The sequence below is a fragment of the Atheta coriaria genome, unplaced genomic scaffold, assembly GCF_025399875.1.
Source record: "Atheta coriaria isolate IRGN ID8LTWV9N9 unplaced genomic scaffold, Caltech_Dcor_3.1 hic_scaffold_10_pilon, whole genome shotgun sequence".
Taxonomy (NCBI): Eukaryota; Metazoa; Arthropoda; class Insecta; order Coleoptera; family Staphylinidae; genus Dalotia; species Dalotia coriaria.
The window spans coordinates 3782291-3805670 of record NW_027045452.1 but is presented as its reverse complement, the minus strand read 5'-3'; the positions used below and the strand labels follow the sequence as shown (position 1 = coordinate 3805670).

At 35.3% G+C, this 23380-nt stretch overlaps 3 long non-coding RNA genes across 5 annotated transcripts; 2 read left to right on the top strand and 1 right to left on the bottom strand.

Annotated features, from left to right (window-relative positions):
• Window positions 1-8390: 8390 nt before the first annotated feature.
• Window positions 8391-9345, top strand: LOC135800616 (uncharacterized). Its single transcript, XR_010550194.1, has 3 exons — window positions 8391-8546; window positions 8613-9072; window positions 9226-9345. It is a non-coding gene; the product is annotated as an uncharacterized lncRNA (long non-coding RNA).
• Window positions 9346-9950: 605 nt separating this feature from the next.
• On the top strand, window positions 9951-12094 carry LOC135801070 (uncharacterized). Of its 3 annotated transcripts, none has more exons than XR_010550286.1 (7): window positions 9951-10441; window positions 10661-10712; window positions 10826-10877; window positions 11162-11212; window positions 11326-11377; window positions 11491-11542; window positions 11634-12094. It is a non-coding gene; the product is annotated as an uncharacterized lncRNA (long non-coding RNA). The 3 variants fall into 3 exon arrangements; XR_010550285.1 differs by having other exon boundaries at window positions 9951-10539; XR_010550287.1 differs by lacking the exon at window positions 10826-10877 and having other exon boundaries at window positions 9951-10539.
• Window positions 12095-13074: 980 nt separating this feature from the next.
• LOC135801117 (uncharacterized) lies at window positions 13075-19448 on the bottom strand. Its single transcript, XR_010550306.1, has 2 exons — window positions 19206-19448; window positions 13075-14293 (listed from the first exon to the last, which is right to left on the bottom strand). It is a non-coding gene; the product is annotated as an uncharacterized lncRNA (long non-coding RNA).
• Window positions 19449-23380: the final 3932 nt, after the last annotated feature.

Sequence of the window (23380 nt, the reverse complement as noted above, 5' to 3'; positions counted from 1 at the left end):
TTTATTTTTTTTATAATGTGGAATTAAAAAATACATACAACCCTAAATTTTTAGTTTTTTATCACCAACCCCTATTTCTTTATAGCCATTTTAGTAATTTAATCATTTTTCATCCCGCTCAGAGAAAATTTTTATGTGCGTATTCAATTGGGTCTGAGGAATCGGTAACCTTCCTTATCTCCTAAGTGATAAGGTTGTTCACCCCATAATTTTTTAAATTTTGGAGAAAAATTTTTTGTTTTTATTTTTTTTAATGTGGCATTTAAAATAATACGCTAACCTAAATTTTGGTTCTTATCACCAACCCTATTTTTTATAATAAATTAAAGTTACTTTTTGTCTACACTAAAATTTATCTAGAAACTAGAAATAATTTATATGGCAGAAACAACGTTTGCCAGTTAACTAATTCTCAATAAATTCAGACATTTCTTTTCGCATCACAACTACCCTAACAAAATTGTTTGCGACGAAGGAAAAAGAATTTAAAAATAGTGTGTTTTCAGGAATATTGCAAGCTTTTCAAGGTGATTTACATTTCACTACAAATTACAATCCAGCTCGATTCACCGATAGAGCGTTTTTCATTCCACCATTCTTGAAAAAATCCAGGATCATAAAGCTGAAAAGAGAAAAATGACACCTCTCAAAATTTGTGAATTTCTACAATAACGTGAACAATCAAACAATTCACTCCATCTACAGGATTTTTACCATTTCACTCTTATATGGTCCTTATGGCGAAATCTTAACGCTCTTAACTCGATTTAGGGCAAACTTTATATCAAGATTATAATAACAGGAAAAGGATGAAATATTACCTTTCACACGAATTATTATATCACCAACAGTTAGAAAGAAAACAAAGACCAAAAATGAACAAAATGAACGAAATAAAAAACGATATATACCAACCGTTGAACCAGAAGAGTACATCAGACAACAAAAAATAGAAAGCCCCGTCCTGTTTTTTGACAAATTGAACGTTACGCGAATCAGTAATTTACCGTAAAGTTAGAGAGTTCGTGAGAATTCTAAATAAATAACTAACATAAACCAAAAGAAAATTAAACGACGCAAAAAATCTTTTACACGTTTGCAGGACTTTTATTGATCATGGCAGTCCGCAACCAGGCCAGCGCTTCAAGTAGAACCGATTAACTTACGAACGGTTGGCTATTGAAGACCTAGGAAAAGCCAAAATTTTTAGATAGATATCATAGGGTTTTTATCTTAATATTAGCAGGAAATATAAGTCTGGTATGTAGAAATTTGTTCGTGTGTTTACATATGAGCTAAAATCAGCTAATTTCAGTAATGCGTTGCGAGGAATTATGACCATCTTGAAATCAAACTGCGAACAGATTGGGATACTTTAACAGGAATTTAATTTACACCAAAGAAATAAAGAGGACTTGCAAACATAGTAGGAACCCAGGAATTAAGTTCATTACAGGAAATTTAAATTTACAAGAAATTAAAAAGCCGAAAATATTGACGCACTTTTCGGAAATCAAAATGCGATAATTAAACTGGTATTGATAAATTAACATCTTTCATAAGCCATTTGTGACCAAACCGATACGCGCTAAAAATTTGGACATTATCGAAACAGCAATGTAACTCTTTTCCACGGCACTTCAAAAACTTTCATGCAGTATGAATTGAACTCTATTTTACAATGTAAAATTTACCTAAGCCTACAAATTCAAGAGCCACAAGAGTCAATCTGAACGAACAATAAGCCTCACTTTTAACGATATTTTCAGTTTGAATTAATTTTAAACATCCCCAGTTTATTAAATGTTACGATCATCTAGCATTATTTACACAAGCCAAATGAATTATTAAGGGGTTTGATCGGACTCACCCTTTCAAACTGCTCGGGTACCTCAAGAAATTTACAAGTAATTTCAATGAGAAACCATTTTGCTTATGCATTTTATTGTATCCCATTGTCAAAATACCTTTATACCAACAAATTTATCCATTCTAACGGTGGCGTACAAGTACTTGGCCACCACCATCGCAGTACCACCTCATTGGACCAACAGAAATGTGGACGGATGAATCGATACAACGAAATCGAGACTGAAAAGTGTTGTGTGTTGCAGAAAGCCCGAAATTGATAAGTGCTCACTAGAAGGGTCAAAACAATTAGCTACTTTTGCGTCAGTGAAAACAATTTTTAAAACGGCAATAGAATTAAGAAATAATCAAGTTCTCGTATAGAGTTTTGATAAAATCGAAGATGTAATGTAAAAGATTGAAAATTCATTATTAAGAAAAATGCACTGATTGCATCAAAATGTAAAGTCTAGTGCATGGGAAAACCTTTGAAAGTTCAAATATCAGCTACAAAATAAAATTAAACAAAATCAACGATTTGTATATCAAATGTTCTGTGCTGTTTTGTGTTCTATTCTTGAAATTTACTAGTCACAACTTTGTTTGCTTGTTTGTTTGATACAGGTATTCGAAGTGCTTGGTGAACTGGTAGAATCATTGATATGAATGTATTAATAATCATTTATTACTAGTCCTTGTGTCTGTTAAAATTTATGGAAAACCGCTCAAAGTGAACTCGAAAAGCTGAATGCTTTGCTGCTGCAAATGTCAATCCATCATTATTCATCAATGGATAAAGAAGATAATTCAAGAAACGGGATTCTGATATGACGGGAAAGAATTTCTGCAATATACCAAAGGAAGAAGAAGATTTTAAATGGGTGGAATTGTAGAAATGAGAAACCAAGAACCAGTCTGTATCAATTGGAAACTTGTACTCGTTAATATTTGGTAAACAAAATCTGCTTTAATTTCAACTGGACTTCATTTCAATTTTGCATTAAAACATTTAGAGTCAATCGGTCAACAGTTACATACTCACACACACACACAACACACATGCACTTACAATTTCTCCCCTGTTCATGATCATTGACTGGGCCAGGGTATTGCTGTGCCTCGGCACAGCTTTACCTGAAGTTTTAACCCAAAAACACCTACATATTTTTTTACATCATCATCTTCCTAAAAAACCAAAATTAAAACAATACAACATTGGGTTAGCATCAATAGAAACCGAATAAAATTAAGAATGAAACGAGAAGCCAAAGTACCCAAAAGATTGAATTAGATTTCATTTTCTGGGGAAAACATTTGCAGGCAGTCAACTTCAAATTGCATCATTTATAATAAGACACGAAAAAACCAAGCAGATCGAGAATTTTCCCAAAGATGTATGAAGATAAAAGCCTTGAGAAAATGAAAAATATTGACCAATCGAATTATTCCGAACGAGGACCGAAAAATTTCAAGAAGTCGAAGATATAATGGATCCTGAATTAACTGTAACAACCAAAGAATCAACTTCAAGCTAGATACATCGAGAAAAATGGAAAAATTGAATCAGATTGAAAATTAGAATTGGATATGAATGGCAACTGTGATAAATAATTGTGTTTGTGTATTTTTATATAGTGCGCGAGTGTGTTTATATAGTGCAGGAGTGTGAAGTATAGTGTTTTAAAATAATCAAAAACTATTTAGAAGTACAGAAGACAGACGACTGAAAATAAATGGAATTGGATACATCTCAGAAAGAGAAATGAAATAAAAATGGAAATGGTTAAATGCTGATATCAACTTATAGTGATGTGTTGTGAATTATTAATAGTGTGCGAGGGTTGAAGTACTCGTATATAGTGCGGGCCAAGTTATACAAGTGTTAGTGCGAGTGTGTGGGTACGAAATATTTAATAATTTCCTTTACAGATCAACAGTTTGCAATGATTGCACCGAAAAGTCAATACAAAGTCAATTGTTTGAAATAGTCATATTGCACGTTGTTATTTTTCGTTTTTGAATGCGAAAACAAGAAGATCTTCCATCCGAGGACTAAGATGAGATGAGGCGTTCTTTTGATATAAGGCAATATTTCAAAAAGAAGTTGAGGGGTGAGTTACAATTACAATAAATATTTTGTGGCAATAATATTACCCCTTTTCATATATATTTTTAATGTTGGCAGCTAGCCGAAGAAGTAAATGTCAGATCCGTCCACGCCGTGCGTCGATCCTGAGTCTCGGCTCTGCTATCTTTCCGCCTTTGTGGGTCAGGGCCTGATGTGTATACCCATCAAGGAATGGTTCTACCCTCGCAAAGCTGGAAAGAAAACTGAGGTAAATGTTATAAGAATCAATTTATTAAAACAAAATTGTTTATATTTATTTATTTTGTTAATGTTACCTGCAGCTGAAGAAAAGGCCGATTTGAGCAGTTCCATCCACGCTGAACTCCATCCTGACGTATCCAGCTTCTCAGCGAGACTCCAAGCCTTTGAGATCAGGGCTCGATGTATACCTAATATGAATGGGCTGCTGTCTCCAGGGAAATGAACAGCCGCTAAGATGCTGAGGTTAGTGTTGGCTATAATCAAAATTAATTATATTCTGCTCGCAATACTATTAAATATGCACTCATAAATATGTATATAATTATTTACAGGAGCTGGATGATGACATCATGTCCTTAGATATGAAGATGAGGTTTCAAGTATAGAGGGCAAGAGGCATAACAATAAAAAAGTACAGATTATAAATTTTAATTGTTTTAATATTTTTGTTTGTTTTTTCTAGTTTTTCAAAAGAACTTCTATGCTAGGAAGACGAGTTAGTTGTAATCGAGGAGGTCACATTCAACAGAGCAAATAAATTGATCAACAAATCTTAGAATGAGATTCAGAATCCAGAAGACAATCTTAATCGAATGAAATGAATATGGGGAATGGGAAAATTGAAGATAAAAGTTATTTAAATTGAAAGCAAACATGGACCAGCCAGTTTTCACGGGAAACGAATAAAATGGTGTCAGAATCTACACATTACATATCACATTTTCAATATATCAACTTCTGTGCAGTGTTCATAATTACTAACGCGCGAGTAAAGTTGCAATATAGTGCGAGTGTTGAATTATAGTGTGGGAGTGAAAATCGAATTTCATCAGTTTTTACACTTGCATACATACACACATACAGCCACACTTTTGCCTTGTTCATGATCATTGACGGGGTTCTTGGTATTGGTGTGTTTCTGCTAATATCTTTACCTACATTTTAACACACCACAACACATACACATTATCATAAATAACATATATATTAGTGCAGTGCAGTGAAGTGAGTGAGTAGTGTTCAAATATAATATACAAAATCCCAGAAGAAGGATAATAGATATTGAAACTAGGAATTTCATCATCAACTGAAAATGGAAATGAATAAATCTCAGAAAGAGAAATGGAATGAGAATAGAAATTATGAAATGCTGATGTCAACAGAATGTGCAAAAGTGTTGTGTATTGCAGTGCGCGAGTTTGAATTATAGTGCAGTGTTGTTTTCATAGTGCGGGAGTGAAATTCAAATTGTTTAGTTACAATTACATACATTCTCACACACACACATACACATTTACACTTTTTGCCCTGTTCATGATCATTGTCAGGGTTCTTGGGTATTGGTGTGCTTCGGCATATCTTACTTTACATTTTAACACAATCACCAACAAATAATACACATTATCATAAATAACATATAGGTATATTAGTGCAGTGCAGTGAAGTGAGTGAGTAGTGTTTAAATATAAGTGTGCGCATTATTATTTTTCAGTGTTACTGTTTAACAACTGTTCAGGACGCAGAAAACAAAAGACAAACCCCCAGCAGGAGGATAATATATATTGGCACTAGGAATTTCATCATCAACTGAAAATGGAAATGAATAAATCTCAGAATGAGAAATGAAATGAGATTGGAAATGAAATGCTGATGCAGTGAAGTGATGTGTTGTGTATTATAGTGCGCGAGTGTTGAATTGTATGGTGCGTTTAGTTAAGCAAGTGTTAGTGCGGGAGTGCGCAAGTGTTGCAATATAGTGCGGGAGTGCTGAGATATTTAATAATTTCTTTACAGATGCATCAACAGTTTATACGTATTTTTAACTGCACGAAAATTAATAGTCATTGAATTAATTGTCATGTTGCACGTTGTTGTTTTGCTTTTGAATGCGAAACAAGAAGATTCTTCCATCCTGAGGACCAAGATGAGATGACGCATTCTATTTAAATAAGGCACATTTCATAAGAAGTTGAAGTGAGTAACAATAACAATTAATTTTTGGTTTCAATAATATTTAATTTTATTTATTTTTACTGTTAACAGAAGCCGAAGAAGATGATGTTATCCGTCCCCGCCGAGGTCGATCCTGAAGGTCCCAAATCAGCCAGCTTTCCAGCTGCCCCTAAGGGTCAGGGCCTGATGTGTATACCCATCAAGGAATGGGTTCCTACCCTCAGAAAGCCGGAAAGAAACTGAGGTAAATGTTTTTAATTTATTAATACAAAAGTGTTTATTTATTTATTTTGTTAATGTTATCTGTAGCTGGAGAAAAGGTGCGGAGCAGTTCCATCCACGCCGCGGTCGATCCTGACGTATCCAGCTTCTCAGCGAGAACAAGCCTTTGGGGTCAGGGCTCGATGTGTATACCCATCAAGGAATGAGCTGCTGCCTCCAGGGGAATGAACAGCCGCCAAGATGCTGAGGTGAGTGTCATTACAATCAAAATTAATTACATTCTGCTCAAAATATTATTTTATCTTAATTATAGAATTTAAATAATATTTTAATATTATACATGATTTGAATTATTAGTCTGATGTTAAATAGATTACGTACTCATAAATATTTATATAATTATTTACAGGAGCTGGATGATGACATCATTTCCTTAGAGATGAAGATGAGGTTTCAAGTATAGAGGGCAAGGGGCATAAACATGTACACAAATTATGAATTTTAATTGCTTTAATATTTTTGTTTGTTTTTCTTAGTTTTTCCAAAAGAACTTCAATGCTAGAAGACGAATTATTGTAATCGATTTCAGAATCCAGAAGACGATCTTAAATCGAATGAAATAAATATGGGAATGGGAAAATTGAAGAAAAAAGTTATTTAAATGGAAAAGCAAACCATGGACCAGCCAGTATTATTGGGAAACGAATAAAATGGTAAACAAAATCTACTTTAATTTCAACTGAACTTCGTAGAATCAATCAGGCAACTATCAGTTAACAGTCATATACAGAATCAAGAATTCAACGAAACTATGAATCAAGAATTCAAACAAAACTACGTTAAAACTTCAAGTTAGAATCAACAGCAAATTGAGAAGAGCAAGAAATCAATTTGGAAATTGGAATGAACATGAATAACAACAACAACTGTGATAAATAATAGTGTTTGTGTGTTTTTATATAGTGCGCGAGTGCTGAATTATAGTGCGCGAGTGTTGTTTCATAGTGCGGGAGTGAAATTCAAATTACTTTAGTTAACAATTACATACACACATTTTACACTTTTTACCCTGTTCATGATCATTGTCAGGGTTCTTGGGTATTGGTGTGCTTCGGCATATCTTACCTTACATTTTAACACAATCACCAACACATAATACACATTATCATAAATATCATATATATTAGTGCAGTGCAGTGCAGTGCAGTGAAGTGAGTGAGTAGTGTTCAAATATAAGTGCGCGCATCATTATTTTTCAGTGTCACTGTTTAACAACTGTTCAGGACGCAGAAAACAGAAGACAAACCCCAGAAGAAGGATAACAGATATTGGAACTAGGAATTTCATCATCAACTGAAAATGGAAATGAATAAATCTCAGAATGAGAAATGAAATGAGAATGGAAATTCTGAAATGCTGATGTCAACAGAATGTGCAGTGCAGTGAATTGTTGTGTATTATATTGTATGGTGCGTTTAGTTAAGCAAGGGTTAGTGCGGGAGTGCGCAAGTGTTGCAATATAGTGCGGGAGTTCTGAGATATTTAATAATTTCTTTACAGATGCATCAACAGTTTATACACATTTTTTAACTGCACGAAAAGTCATAGTCATTGAATTAATTGTCATGTTGCACGTTGTTGTTTTGCTTTTGAATGCGAAACAAGAAGATCCTTCTATCCTGAGGGCCAAAGAGAGATGACGCGTTCTATTTAAATAAGGCACATTTCATAAGAAGTTGAAGTGAGTAACGATAACAATTAATTTTTGGTTTCAATAATATTTAATTTTATTTATTTTTTCTGTTAACAGAAGCCGAAGAAGATGATGTTATCCGTCCCCGTCGAGGTCGATCCTGAAGGTCCCAAATCAGTCAGCTTTCTAGCTACCCTGAAGGGTCAGGGCCTGATGTGTATACCCATCAAGGAATGGGTTCCTACCCTCGCAAAGCTAAAAGAAACTGAGGTAAATGTTATAAGAATAAATTTATTTACAAAATTGTTTATTTACTTATTTTGTTAATGTTATCTGTAGCTGGAGAGCAGGTGCGGAGCAGTTGCATCCACGCCGCGGTCGATCCTGACGTATCCAGCTTCTCAGCGAGAACAAGCCTTTGGGGGTCAGGGCTCGATGTGTATACCCATCCAGGAATGGGCTGCTGCCTCTAGGGGTATAAACAGCCGCCAAGATGCTGAGGTAAGGATTTTTACAATCAAATTTTGCTTACAATATTATTAATTCATTAAATATTTTTATTCATAGAAGCTGGGTTACAACATTTCTTGCCAATGTCGGGATTTAACTAATAGAGGACATGCGACAACAACAACTATCCAGCACCAAAAAATTTATTGTTATAATTTTTTTAATTGCTTTGATGTTTTTTGTTTTAGTTTTGCCAAAAGAACTTGAAAGTTAAGAAGACGAAACATTATAATGGAAGATGTCATATTCTATAGAGAACATAAAATTGATCTACAAATGTCAGAATGAGATAACGCAAGGTTGTGTTTCATGTGTTCACGAGCAGTTCGTAGTGTAGTGTAGTGTAGTCATAGCAAGCGCGTAGTCGTAGGTTGTAGTTGTAGCTGTAGTCGTAATCTAGAAGTAGTGTAGTGGACTGCAAAATGAACACTGAGATACAATCGTTGCAAATGTAACTGACTGCGTTTATTCAGAGATGTGAAGATGCAGATCGACAGTAATTGTTCCGGAACGACCTGCAAGTTAACTTCATTTATTCAATTTATACATCTATGAAAATATTTTTATTTAAATCAGAAATGGATGTTGCAAAACGACTCTTGATAAAACCATTACAAATCTGGTTATAAAACTATTGTTTATTTCAATTAAAATATGTTTACTGTTTTAGGAAGAAACACTCAACTCTTGCCACCGTCGACGTGTACCAATAGAGACCCGGGGCAAAGAAGCAACATTTTGTTTTGATATCACGATTTTTAAATAAATAAAATCGAGACATTATTACAATACAACATAATTGTTATTATATAAACACTTCGCCTTTCCGCATCAAGAAACATACAATCCTTTGGGGTGGTTGCTGCGTGCGTAATCACCTCATCCTCATCATAATTATAAATTTTAATTTGCTACATAAATTGTATTCTTGTTTAGCAAAGGACTAATTCTTGCTTGCTGTCTGGATTTTGCACCTGACCCCGACATCGTAGGAGAAATATTCTCGTATCAGATTGTAAGCATTGAATTTCTTTATCATATTCAGAAATAATTTTTGTGATTAAATTATTAATTAGCAACAAAAATTGCATTCTTATTTTTCGTGGTACATATAAACTACAATACAATAAAATTGCTGTAGAATTAAACTTTTTGTGCTTGCCAATCAGGCTACACAACAGAAAAATAACTGGTTCGGGAGAAAGGCTGTACGGACTTACAGTTTTCTACAAAAATTGAGTATATTGATCCCTTGCCACTAGATGGCGCTAGTGGTTTAAGTCTGTATGCAACTTTCTGCTGCCTCATTATTTCGCTTGTCAATAGATAGCGCTACACGCGTTTTTTACAAGTTTATTTTCGTCCGTAATTTATTTCCAATCAGTCTTATTTTGTGCGTCGTTCGTACGTTCGACGTTCGCCGGTTTTAAAGTTCGTTTCTCATTGGGTGATCACAGTCGCAGTTCACAAAGTTTCTTTTTTAATTCGGTAATAGTATTGCAATATCGCGAGTCATTTGCTACCGCTGGTTTATACGCATCTTGAATATATTATCCAAGTGATTTTCGCGCATTCTTTTCAAACCTTTTTATGCGATTTCGCACACGGAATGTCACTGAACAAGTTTTCTAGTCGCATTCCCTGAGTCCTGAGTTGATTATTCTGCATGAAACATTATTTGTTGCAAATAGTGCCCGTTTTCTTGGAGCGTGCGCGCAGTATTATCGCGTATTATCATGCCGCGTTGCTGACTGCGCTGCGCGGTATGCTCAGCGCCACTCAGCGCAGCTATGAGCAGGTCGTTGGTTGACTCGGGCGTGTTTCTCGCGGTTGTTATCATTTTATTTTGAGTTTGTAATTTGCTTGCTCGCGTTGCAACAAAAATTGTATTATTGACAATACTTTATGGTGTTTCAAAGGCAGCGGCGTAGCGTTCCTTGTCGGGGCCCCGTATAAAAATTTTTTTGGAGGCCCTTATATGGAGGTAAAGGTTTTTCCTTACACACTTTAGGGGCCCCCGTGGCCCGGGGGCCCCGTATAATTGATACGGCAAATACGGCGGTAGCTACGCCCCTGTTCAAAGGCCTAATTTTTGCTTGTTTTAGGTGTTTTGCACGTGAACTCGACATCGGAGGAAAACTATTCTTTCATCAGATTGTAAGTATTAAATTTCTTTATCATTTTCATAAATAATATTGGTGATTAGCTTATTAATTAACAACAAAAATTGCATTTTTGTGTTTCGAAGAACTAATTTTTGCTTGTTTTAGGTGTTTTGAACCTGAACCCGATGTCATAGGAAAACCATTCTTGTATCAGATTGTAAGTATTAAATTTCTTTATCATTTTCATAAATAACATTGGTGGTTAGCTTATTAATTAATAACAAAACTTGCATTTTTGTGTTTCGAAGGACTAATTTTCGCTTGTTTTAGGTGTTTTGAACCTGAACCCGACGTCATAGGAGAACCTGATTCTTTCTTTGATCAGATTGTAAGAATTAAATTTCTTTATCATTTTCATAAATAACTTTGGTGATTAGCTTATTAATTAATAACAAAAATTGCATTTTTGTGTTTCGAAGGACTAATTTTCGCTTGTTTTAGGTGTTTTGAACCTGAACCCGACGTCATAGGAGAACCATTCTTTATCAGATTGTAAGTATTAAGTTTCTTTACAATTTTCATTAATAATTTTGGTATTTAACTTATTAATTAGCAACAAAAATTGCATTTTTGTGTTTCGAAGGACTAATTTTCGCTTGTTTTAGGTGTTTTGAACCTGAACCCGACATCATAGGAAAACCATTCTTGTATCAGATTGTAAGTATTAAATTTCTTTATAATTTTCTTTAATAATTTTGCTGATTAGTTTGTTTATGATCAACCAAAATTACATTTTTGAGTTTCGAAGGACTCATTTTTCCTTGTTTTAGGTGTTTTAAACCTGAACCCCACATCGAAGGAGAACCATTCTTATATCAGATTGTACGTAATAAATGTCTTTATGAATTTCATAAATAACTTTGCTGATTAGTTTACTTATTAGCAACTAAAATCGCATTTTTGTGTTTCGAAGGATTAATTTGCGCAGCATAGTCTGCGCTGCCATTTGAACAGTACCGAGCCGGTTGGCAGCTTCGAGTGCGTCCGGTGTCCGCACGTTAAAGTCAGTCGGTGATACGCTGTTGTGAGGAGTGTACGTGTTATTTTTCTCCGTCGATCTTCATCGCGACTGTTAGCAATTCTGTTGTTTATACGGTACAAGCATTAGAATCGTGTGCCATCGGATTGGATTTACTGGTCAACATTATTCAATTGTTAATTTGTGAAGATAAATCACGCGTTTTCTCTGTGGGGTATTGTTGCCAGTGCAAAAGTACTACTTTATGCGCTTTGGTACTTCATAAACCGAACAACAAAGAAGTATGTAACATCAGGTACAAAATTTCTTCTGTTAAATTATACATATACATTTGGATTGATTTTATGATACATGTAAGAATACTGTTCTGTAAATAAAGGATAATTTAATTTTAATTTCTCGTCCACATTTAACCCTTGGTGTTTACTTATCGTTTTCAGTATGAGTTATATATAAGACGTGTTTAACACTAAGTATAACGGTATATATAAATTATTTATAAAGGTGTAATATTGTAAATATATATAGCAGAAACAAGTAACGTTTGATAAGAGAGCCGCGTGGCTCAGTGGAACGTAGGATATGCTACATTACCTGGGGTCGTAGGTTCGATCCCCAGTTCAGGTGTGCGCGTTTTTCTCAAATATAAAAATAACAGGTGTAATTTGGGTTGCATATGTAAACTCAAATGAAATATAAGAGAAATTGGAATACAAGCGAACGCAGTAAGAGAAATAAAAAAGTAGTGGAGAAACGGAGAACAGAGAAATGGGAGAAGTAGAAGTAGTAGGAATAGCCAGAGAAGAGTAGAAGACAAGAAGGAAGAGAAACAGAGTAGAGAAGAGGAGGAGATAGAAGAAAGAGGACAGGAGTGGATGAGATTTTTAAATTTTTTGGCACGTGTCGTTATAAGACAGTCTACGGTCACTGCTTCGATCCGTCCTTTGCTCCCGGCCCAACCTACAGCTACGATGTCTCTGCGCTTCATCCCCGGAATTATCAGGCATATCAACAATTTTTATGGTGGGGGATCATCCCCAGAGAGAGGGAACTCCTTATAAGGACATCCTTTTAAGAACTTGTAAAAATATTTCCAATTTTTAAGTCGCCTCACGAGAGGGGACACTTAAAAATATTCTTACAAGTTCTTACCTGTAGCTGAAATGAAAGATGGAGTACACAAATCATAAAGGATACCTTAACAATTTTTATAGTGGAGATCATCCCCTGAGAGAGGAAACTCCTTATAAGAACATGTAAAAATATTTCTAAGTTTTAAGTCGTCTCGAGAGAGTCGACACTTAAAAATATTCTTACAAATTATGACCTGTACCTGCAATGATAGAAGGGGTGCACGAATAATTCCACTCACAACCTCTTTTAACATTTCTTTATTAACATATTTAATAACAGAATGTAAAATACATACAAATTTCAGGCCGCCATCTTGAAGTAAGTCTTACGACCTGCGTTTCACATATGCACATAAGTACCAAATTATAAACACCAACATACTACATGATTATGAAATAGCAATTAAATACAGGAAAACTAATGTACAGGGTGTTAAAAAAGAAAACCAATGATTAAAAAAAGAATTACAACAAGAATTACATTACAACAATAAATTTCCCCACATTAACAATTATGTTAAGGAAAAGTGATATACTGGGCGATACAGAAAGAAAATATAAAGTTCAAAATAGAAAACACCCGGACAACTAACTTGGTCAGTGACAGATTATAAATGAAGAAAAACGAGTATACAGGGTGATACAAAAGGAAAATTACTAGATTTAAAAATAAAATCCTGTGATCAAGAGGAAAAGACTTGGAAAAAACAAATGTAGTCAAGTACTGATTGGAAATCATGGGAAATAAATATACAGGGTGATACATAAAGAACATTTAAACTTTTAAAAATAAAATCCCACGGTCAAGCGGAAAATATACAAAAAGATAAATTTTTATAAATCTTTGTTGATCAAGAAAATTCCATATACAGGATGTTACAAAAAGGAAAATGAGACTACGTATTTTAAAAAAAAATCGCAAAAAATAATCAACAAAATGAACAACTACAAAATTTTACAAGTTTCCCAACGAATATCAAAGGAAAGTGAAAAGAAGGCAACACAACAGAAATACAACTATCAACTACTAATACATTCCAAAGGGGAGAAAATATCTAAGAAAAGTAAAAGTAGAGATGGTAGGATAATGATATATATAATTTTTTTTATAACAATAAAACACCATAAGGAATTTTATTGCATATTGAGATTTTCTTTGCCATGCCAACCATAGAAAAGTGCTGACCAACGGCATGATACTCGATTTGCGGTAAGATATGGAAATCGTTTTTAAACGCGTCAACGCGATTACAGTATTTTGAATGCAAAAGAACAATCAGAGCTGAGAATAACGGTGAAAACCACATTCTCAGGCAAGATCGAAAACGCAACCGACGGCATGCGACAATTTTGACTTACGACTATTACGGTACTCTCTTACACGCGACTAAAGACATCAATGTGAAAATGATGTAATGATATTTAACAACTTACCGAGGCAAAGGGTAATCAAAGGAAGCACTGAAACAGAAAAAACACGTGTGTTAGATTACGAACTGTGCTGCGCCGCTCTATTAAGTCTACACGTCGGATAATGTCTTGTATCATACGCAATATTTTAACCGACAAACGCACAAATATAAATCCATCGTTTCACGCACAAATCATTATAAGCATAACACTAAATAGTCTATTATCATTACGTGTCGGTTTTTATGTCGATAATTAACGTTAAAGTGCAATTTATAGAATTGAAATGAAAGAAAGGCGAAAAGTGGCGTGCAAATAAGAACAAACTGAAACGCTCGAATGCTCGTCGCACGACCGCAGCGTGGAACTGGTTCAAAGCGATAAGAAAGTTGTTTATATACAAACACCAACACACGCGTAGAGCGGAAGATGAAACATTCAGGTATGTCTGTGTAATACAATTTATATAATACTGAAAATACATAAAATCGGGCGTGCAAAAAACCCGAAGAAACAAGCAATTCACGAAAAAGGGTTGTAACATTATCCTTAAATGCAAATTTTCACGGGTTGCAGGTAGAATTCCTGTAAGATTTAAATAACACCCGACGGAGAACTTAATTCCGCATCTCTAGACGCCCCGATGAAGTTACTACGCCGCCTATATCGCGCGCAAACCCAAAAAACACAAACATTTCACAAAAAAAGGATGAAAAATTACACTTATATGCAAATTATCGCGGGTTGCTGGTAAAATTCCTGCAAGCTTTAAATACCACCCCTCAAAGAATTTAATTCCGCATCTCTCGAAGCCCTGCTGAAGTTACTACGCCGCTTAGATCGCGCGCAAACCCAAAAAAAAAAAAAAACATTTCACGAAAAAGGGATGAAAAATTACACTTATCTACAAATTTTCGCGGGTTGCTGGTAGAATTCCTGCAAGATTTAAATACCACCCGACGAAGAAATTAATTCCGCATTTCTAGACGCCCCGATAAAGTTACTACGCCGCTTAGATCGCGAGCTAACCCAGAAAAACACAAACATTTCACGAAAAATGGATGAAAACTTACACTTATCTACAAATTTTCGCGGGTTGTTGATAGAATTCCTGCGAGATTTAAATACCACCCAACGGAGAATTTAATTCCGCATCTCTAGAACCCCTGCTGAAGTTACTACGACGCTTAAATCGCGAGCTAACCCAAAAAAACACAAACATTTAACGAAAAAGGGATGATAAATTACACTTATCTACAAATTTTCGCGGGTTGCTGGTAGAATTCCTGCAAGATTTAAATACCACCCGACGGAGAAATTAATTCCGCATTTCTAGACGCCCCGCTGAAGTTACTACGCCGCTTAGATCGCGAGCTAACCAAAAAAAAAGACATTTCACGAAAAAGGGATGAAAAATTACACTTATCTACAAATTTTCGCGGGTTGCTGGTAGAATTCCTGCAAGATTTAAATACCACCCGACGAAGAAATTAATTCCGCATTTCTAGACGCCCCGATGAAGTTACTACGCCGCTTAGATCGCGAGCTAACCCAGAAAAACACAAACATTTCACGAAAAAGGGATGAAAAATTACACTTATCTACAAATTTTCGCGGGTTGCTGATAGAATTCCTGCAAGATTTAAATACCACCCAACGGAGAATTTAATTCCGCATCTCTAGAACCCCTGCTGAAGTTACTACGACGCTTAGATCGCGAGCTAACCCAAAAAAACACGAACATTTCACGAAAAAGGGATGAAAAATTACACTTATCTACAAATTTTCGCGGGTTGCTGGTAGAATTCCGGCAAGGTTTAAATACCACCCAACGGAGAATTTAATTCCGCATCTCTAGAACCCCTGCTGAAGTTACTACGCCGCTTAGATCGCGAGCTAACCCAAAAAAACACAAACATTTCACGAAAAAGGGATGAAAAATTACACTTATCTACAAATTTTCGCGGGTTGCTGATAGAATTCCTGCAAGATTTAAATACCACCCGACGGAGAATTTAATTCCGCATCTCTAGACGCCCCGCTGAAGTTACTACGCCGCTTAGATCGCGAGCTAACCCAAAAAAACACAAACATTTCACGAAAAAGGGATGAAAAATTACACTTATCTACAAATTTTCGCGGGTTGCTGGTAGAATTCCTGCAAGATTTAAATACCACCCAACGGAGAATTTAATTCCGCATCTCTAGAAACCCTGCTGAAGTTACTACGCTGCTTAGATCGCGCGCAAACCGAAAAAAAACACAAACATTTCACGTAAAAGGGTTGAAAATTTACACATTTATGCAAATTTTCGTGGGTTACAAATAGAATTCCGGCAAGGTTTAAATACCACCCGACAAAGAATTTAATTGCGCATCTCTAGACGCCCCGCTGAAGTTACTACGCCGCTTAGATCGCGAGCTAACCCAAAAAAAAACACAAACATTTCACGAAAAAGGGATGAAAAATTACACTTATTTACAAATTTTCGCGGGTTGCTGGTAGAAATCCTGCAAGGTTTAAATACCACCTAACGGAGAATTTAATTCCGCATCTCTAGAAATCCTGCTGAAGTTACTACGCTGCTTAGATCGCGCGCAAACCGGAAAAAAACACAAACATTTCACGTAAAAGGGTTGAAAATTTACACATTTATGCAAATTTTCGCGAGTTGAAGATAGAATTCCGGCAAGGTTTAAATACCACCTAACGGAGAATTTAATTCCGCATCTCTAGAAATCCTGCTGAAGTTACTACGCTGCTTAGATCGCGCGCAAACCGGAAAAAAACACAAACATTTCACGTAAAAGGGTTGAAAATTTACACATTTATGCAAATTTTCGCGAGTTGAAGATAGAAATCCTGCAAGGTTTAAATACCACCTAACGGAGAATTTAATTCCGCATCTCTAGAAATCCTGCTGAAGTTACTACGCCGCTTAGATCGCGAGCTAACCCAAAAAAAAAACACAAACATTTCACGAAAAAGGAATGAAAAATTACACTTATTTACAAATTTTCGCGGGTTGTTGGTAGAAATCCTGCAAGGTTTAAATACCACCCAACGGAGAATTTAATTCCGCATTTCTAGAAACCCTGCTGAAGTTACTACGCTGCTTAGATCGCGCGCAAACCGGAAAAAAACACAAACATTTCACGTAAAAGGGTTGAAAATTTACACATTTATGCAAATTTTCGCGAGTTGAAGATAGAATTCCGGCAAGGTTTAAATACCACCCGACGAAGAATTTAATTGCGCATCTCTAGATGCTCCGCTGAAGTTACTACGCGGCCTAGATCGCGTGCAAACCGGAAAAAACACAAACATTTCACGTACAAGGGTTGAAAAATTACACTTATATGCAAAATTTCGGGGGTTACAGGTCGAATTCCGGCAACAATTAAACACCACCCGACGGAGAATTTAATTCCGCATCTCTAGACGCTAAATTGAAGTTACTACGAGGCCTAGGTCGCGAGCAAACCCGTAAAAAACCAAACATTTAACGTAAAAGGGTTGAAAAATTACACTTATATGCAAATTTTCGGGGCTTACAGGTTGAATTCCGGCAACAAGTGAATACCACCCGACGCAGAATTTAATTCCGCATCTCTAGACGTCAAGGTGAAGTTACTACGCGGCCTAGATCGCGAGCAAACCCGAAAAAACACAAACATTTCACGTAAAAGGGTTGAAAAATTACACTTATATGCAAATTTTCGGGGGTTACAGGTCGAATTCCTGCAACAAATAAATACCACCCGACGCAGAATTTAATTCCGCATCTCTAGAGGCCAAGGTGAAGTTACTACGAGGCCTAGATCGCGAGCAAACCCGAAAAAACACAAACATTTCACGTAAAAGGGTTGAAAACTTACACTTATATGCAAATTTTCGGGGGTTACAGGTCGAATTCCTGCAACAATTAAATACCATCCGACGCAGAATTTAATTCCGCATCTTTAGATGCCAAGGTGAAATTACTAAGCGGCCTTGATCGCGAGTAAACCCGAAAAAACACAAACATTTCACGTAAAAGGGTTGAAAACTTACACTTATATGCAAATTTTCGCGGGTTGCAGGTCGAATTCCTGCAACAATTAAATACCACCCGACGGAGAAATTAATTATGCATCTCTAGACGCTACGCTGAAGTTACTACGCGGCCTAGATCGCGTGCAAACCGGAAAAAACACAAACATTTCACGTACAAGGGTTGAAAAATTACACTTATATACAAATTTTCGGGGGTTGCAAGTCGAATTAATTCTACAATTAAATACCACCCGACAGAGAATTTAATTCCGCATATCTAGACGCTACGGTGAAGTTACTACCCCGCATAGATCGCGTGTAAACCCGAAAAAACCAAATAGTTCACGAAAAAAAGTTGAAAAATTACTCTTACATGCAAATTTTCGGGGGTTGTAGGTCAAATTCCTACAACCATTAAATACCACCCGACGGACAATTTAATTTCGCATCTCTAGACGCTAGGGTGAAATTACTACGCCGCATAGATCGCGTGCAAACCCGAAAAAAACAAATATTTCACAAGAAAAGGGTTGAAAAATTACCCTTATATGCAAATTTTCGGGGGATGCAGGACAAATTCCTACAAGCATTAAATACCACCCGACGGACAATTTAATTCCGCATCTCTAGACGCTACGGTGAAATTACTACGCCGCATAGATCGCGTGCAAACCCGAAAAAAACAAATATTTCACAAAAAAAAAGGGTTGAAAATTATTCTTATATGCAAATTTTCGGGGGTTGCAGGTCAAATTCCTACAAGCGTTAAATACCACCCGACGGAGAATTTAATTCAGCATATCATTAATTCCGCATCACTCGTCACGCCGTTCAAGTACTCGTATACGTGACGCCGTTCGCGGGAAATTAAAGGCGTACGTGCAACGAGCACGAATGTATAGAACAAACAAGTAATATATACCATACCAGTATTTTATGCGTTCCAACACTCCGACAGGGGCTGATGTATTTAGCAACTCGCCGTCTTGTGAGTTGCAAAATACACTTAACCGGCATTTACGGACAATAAAGATGCAAATAGTCAATAACAATACTATAGTCACAAGTTAAAACTAAATCGTCTATTGGCGATCGAATATAATGCAAAGTTAAAAAGCACAAGTCCGAACAAACGATACGAGTCGCGAGAGACACGACTGAATCAACTAGAGACCGACACGACACTGAGCGCAATCCGCGGATAGTGCACGCCGTAGCCGAGCAAGTTCACGCGACGCGACCGTTTACGATAAGAAAGCAAGAGATGCGCAAAACCCGTGCGCCGATTGCGCGCGACCTTGTACGCGAATTGCAATAGGCCCGATCTAAACTAAACGTGAATATGCTGCCTGCGGTGTAAGAGGTTTGCAACGACGACAATCGAGAATCTCATGCGTTGCATTCCACGCCGCGAAAGCGATAAGAAAGTAAATTGTGTTCAAAACGAATACAAAAGCAAAACAAAATTCTCGTGCCGAATGCGAACGTTTATGCTTCTGCCATCTGTGAATGTTACACCTAGAAGTCCCGGAATTAAGATTATTAATTAATGAAATATTCCGCGTATTTACATTACCTATTAAAGTGGTGTTTTGCAATTTGTATTAATCGCAAAATGTCGGCTGGAAATACGTTTTCCCAAGCTTCCACAGAGAAGCAATAATCAACAAAAATGAATTATTTCATTGAATCAATACATACAATCACACAAAAGTGCACAATTTTGTCATCCTTGACGCAGAGCTGAAGGCTGCTCTTTTCTTGCGCACGCTAAAGTTATCATAATGTACCGTGCGTGCGTGGCTTGGTCGTTCTTGATTAAAACGTAAATAATTAAGGTCAAAATTAAAGATTAAAAATAAAGCGGTGCCCATTAACATATAGTATTGCAATTTTGTATACTAAGCTAAAAAAATAGTATATGAAGTTTCAAACGCGCTAAACGGCATTTTAATTGAGTAATTCTTACATTATAATTTATTTTTTATGAGACTTTTGAAATTCCCATTTCCGAATATTATTAAAAATGGTAAAAGTGGTGCTTTTTCATATTTTACCTTGTACTTTTGTTTGCGAATATCACAAAAACTAAAAGTTATAGACAGAATTGAAGATTCTTATTCTACTAAACTCGAACACCAGTAGGGCGAGACGTGAGAGGATGGCAACGACAACACACGGCAATTTCGGGCATTGCTATTCGCACAGCAATAAAAAAAGTGTAAACAAGCACAATTCTCGTCTCGAATGCCCACGATTGTTGATAAATATAGAAATAAACAATACAAATCTATTTTACGATTTTAAGTTCATGCTAGTGCCATCAATAAATGATACAAGTAGTACCTAGTTCCTCAATTTAGACTAAGTTTTGAAATTAATGATAAATTAAAATTCGATTTGCGTAATTCAATGTTACTATGCTAAAAGTTTGCCCGATTTTACATCAAATATTTAAGTGATATACAAATCTTACTAAGATAAGAAGTTGAGAACAATGTCTTGTTGATTCTTGTCTAAATAAAACTTCAAATTTCCATTCGTAATTTTCTGACCGAATTTTGTCATTTGGTACTAACTAATCTGAAATCTAGAAACTCTTTTTATAAATAATAAAATTATTTTACTTACCAGTTATGCAAAACCGTAAATCGAAGATATGTTGATAGACACTGAAATAAATGAACCTTCAGACGGTGCCCTGAACACGAATCACTTCTACCGCCACCCTGCTACGGTACACCGAATGAGACTCAACAATACAATTTCAACTATATAACGAAATAAACAAAGAAAATTCTTTCTTGACTTTCTTGACATACTCAAGTGAATAAACTTTAATTTAACCGTCTGGTCTCGCAAAGAATGTAAATGTTCGTCGCAGTTAATTATAATGTAACACCACGCTCGATTTCAATTATTACGTAATTATAAATTATACTTCCTTAATCCTTATCTAGAAGAAAATATTCAGTAAAGAGTAATTCGGTAAAAAGTACTTCATAATCAGGTACAAATAAAGTATTATAAAATTAAACACAAAATATTATTCAGGAATTTATCGACTAATCAAAGATAATGATTATAAATACCATAATTTTTTTTCGAGGATTTTCGATAGTGAATATCTTTGATCGATTGGTCGCTAGCGATTTTAGTTAAAAAGATTTTGAAAGTTTGGAAAATTCTTTATAAGATAAGACAAGAAAATAATTCCTAGTGTAAAGGTTCTGAAATCGGGTATAAAAGTGCTAAAAAGTGGACGTTTTCATATTTTAAGAGGTTTCTTCGATTACGAATATCTCGTAAACTAAAAATGATAGAAATGAGCGGATTGTAAATTCATAACCTACGGAAAATTCTCTATCAGGTAAGCTAGTTAAATTGAAAATTTAAAGTTTAAAAAAATAATTTATAAGAAAAAATGGCCAAAGGGGGGTGCTGCATTATTTTGCTTCGAGTATTTTAGTTATATATCTTTTAAGCTTTTAAGCTACAGTATTAAACTGATTGAAGATTATAAAAGTTCGGTAAGATATTCTGTAAAATACCATGAGAAAATAATTAAAATTCGAGAAATAAAGTTCAGAAATCGTGTTAAAAAGTGGTAAAAATAGCCAATTTTCATATTTCGGAAACTAAAAGAGAAACTTATTTAAAATTATTAATCTTCTTCTACTTCTCTATAAGACAAAGTATTAAAATAGTGTATGCCTCAGACATGCAAACAAGTCCGCGACAATCCATGATAAGACTACCTGCTGCCCGAACAAGCAAAGCCGGCGCAAGAATGACACGCGACATTGTTGCACAAATTTCAATAGGCACGAGACCGGCGATTTAAACACAGCAATAAAAAAGTGTAAACAATTCCGGTGTCGAATGCCCACGTTTGCTGATAAATATAGAAATAAACAATACAAGTTCATTTTATGAGTTTTAGTTCATGCTAGTGCCATCTATAAATGATACAAGTAGTAATCCCACAATTTTGATTAAGTATTAAAACCAATGAACAAATGAAATTCGATTTATGTAATTCAAAATTAATATGCTGAAAGATTATACGATTTTACATCAAATATTATGATATATAAATTTTATAATTAGATAAGAAGTTGAGGAATATGTCTTATTGATTCTTTTTTAAATACAACTTCAAATTTCCATTCTTAATTTTCCTTCAGACAGAACTTTGTTATTTAGTGACATTGCAGAAAAACTATCAAACGCAGAACTAAACTGGGTACACGGCAAACAAATTCTAAAAATAATGAATTTATTTTACTAACCAGTTTTTACAGATGGTAAATCGTTGGTAGATTCTGAAATAAATGAAAAACAAAACAGTTTTTAAATTAAAATTCCTTTTATTCGCATAATAATAATAGGAATTACAATATTTACCTGGAAGAACGTTAGTCCATAATCATCTGCTGATGGCAAAAATGCTGTCGCCCGACGGCAACGAACTCACAAACACGTGAATAAACTAAACACGCAAAATTTAAAATTACGAAGATTACACACGCGAAAAATAGCAGATAAAAGATGATACACGTTTATTAACACTAATAATCATCGGCGAACTGGAAATATTACGCGATTTACCGAACTTATATCAAACAATAACACAAGCCGAAAGTGTGGAATGTGTGTTCGTCGTTATCGCACCGATGCAAAAACAAAATACACCAGCTGTCATATTTTTAGTTAAACCTACATTGTGGCGCCATCTGAGGACACATTCAAATACCTCACAAAAACACAAAGTGTTTTAAACAGTGTGGCGCGCATATGTAGCAGTGTTGATTTGTCTATGAGTCAGTGAGGTGTCACGCACTTAGATGGTAGCGTCCATGTGATACACGTACGGGAAAGTGTGCGTGCACTTCCCTGTCTAAATAAGTAGCAGTTTTATACAGAAATGGAATACATCAAATCTAGATGAGACGTGATGTTCAAATTTAAATCTGTGTTATACAAATATGATTCCAATATTAGTCTTTAATAATCCCGGAATTTAGATTATTAAAATTAATAAATGATTACACCCAAGCTTTCAAAGAGAAGCAATAATTATATATGTATCATGTATGCTT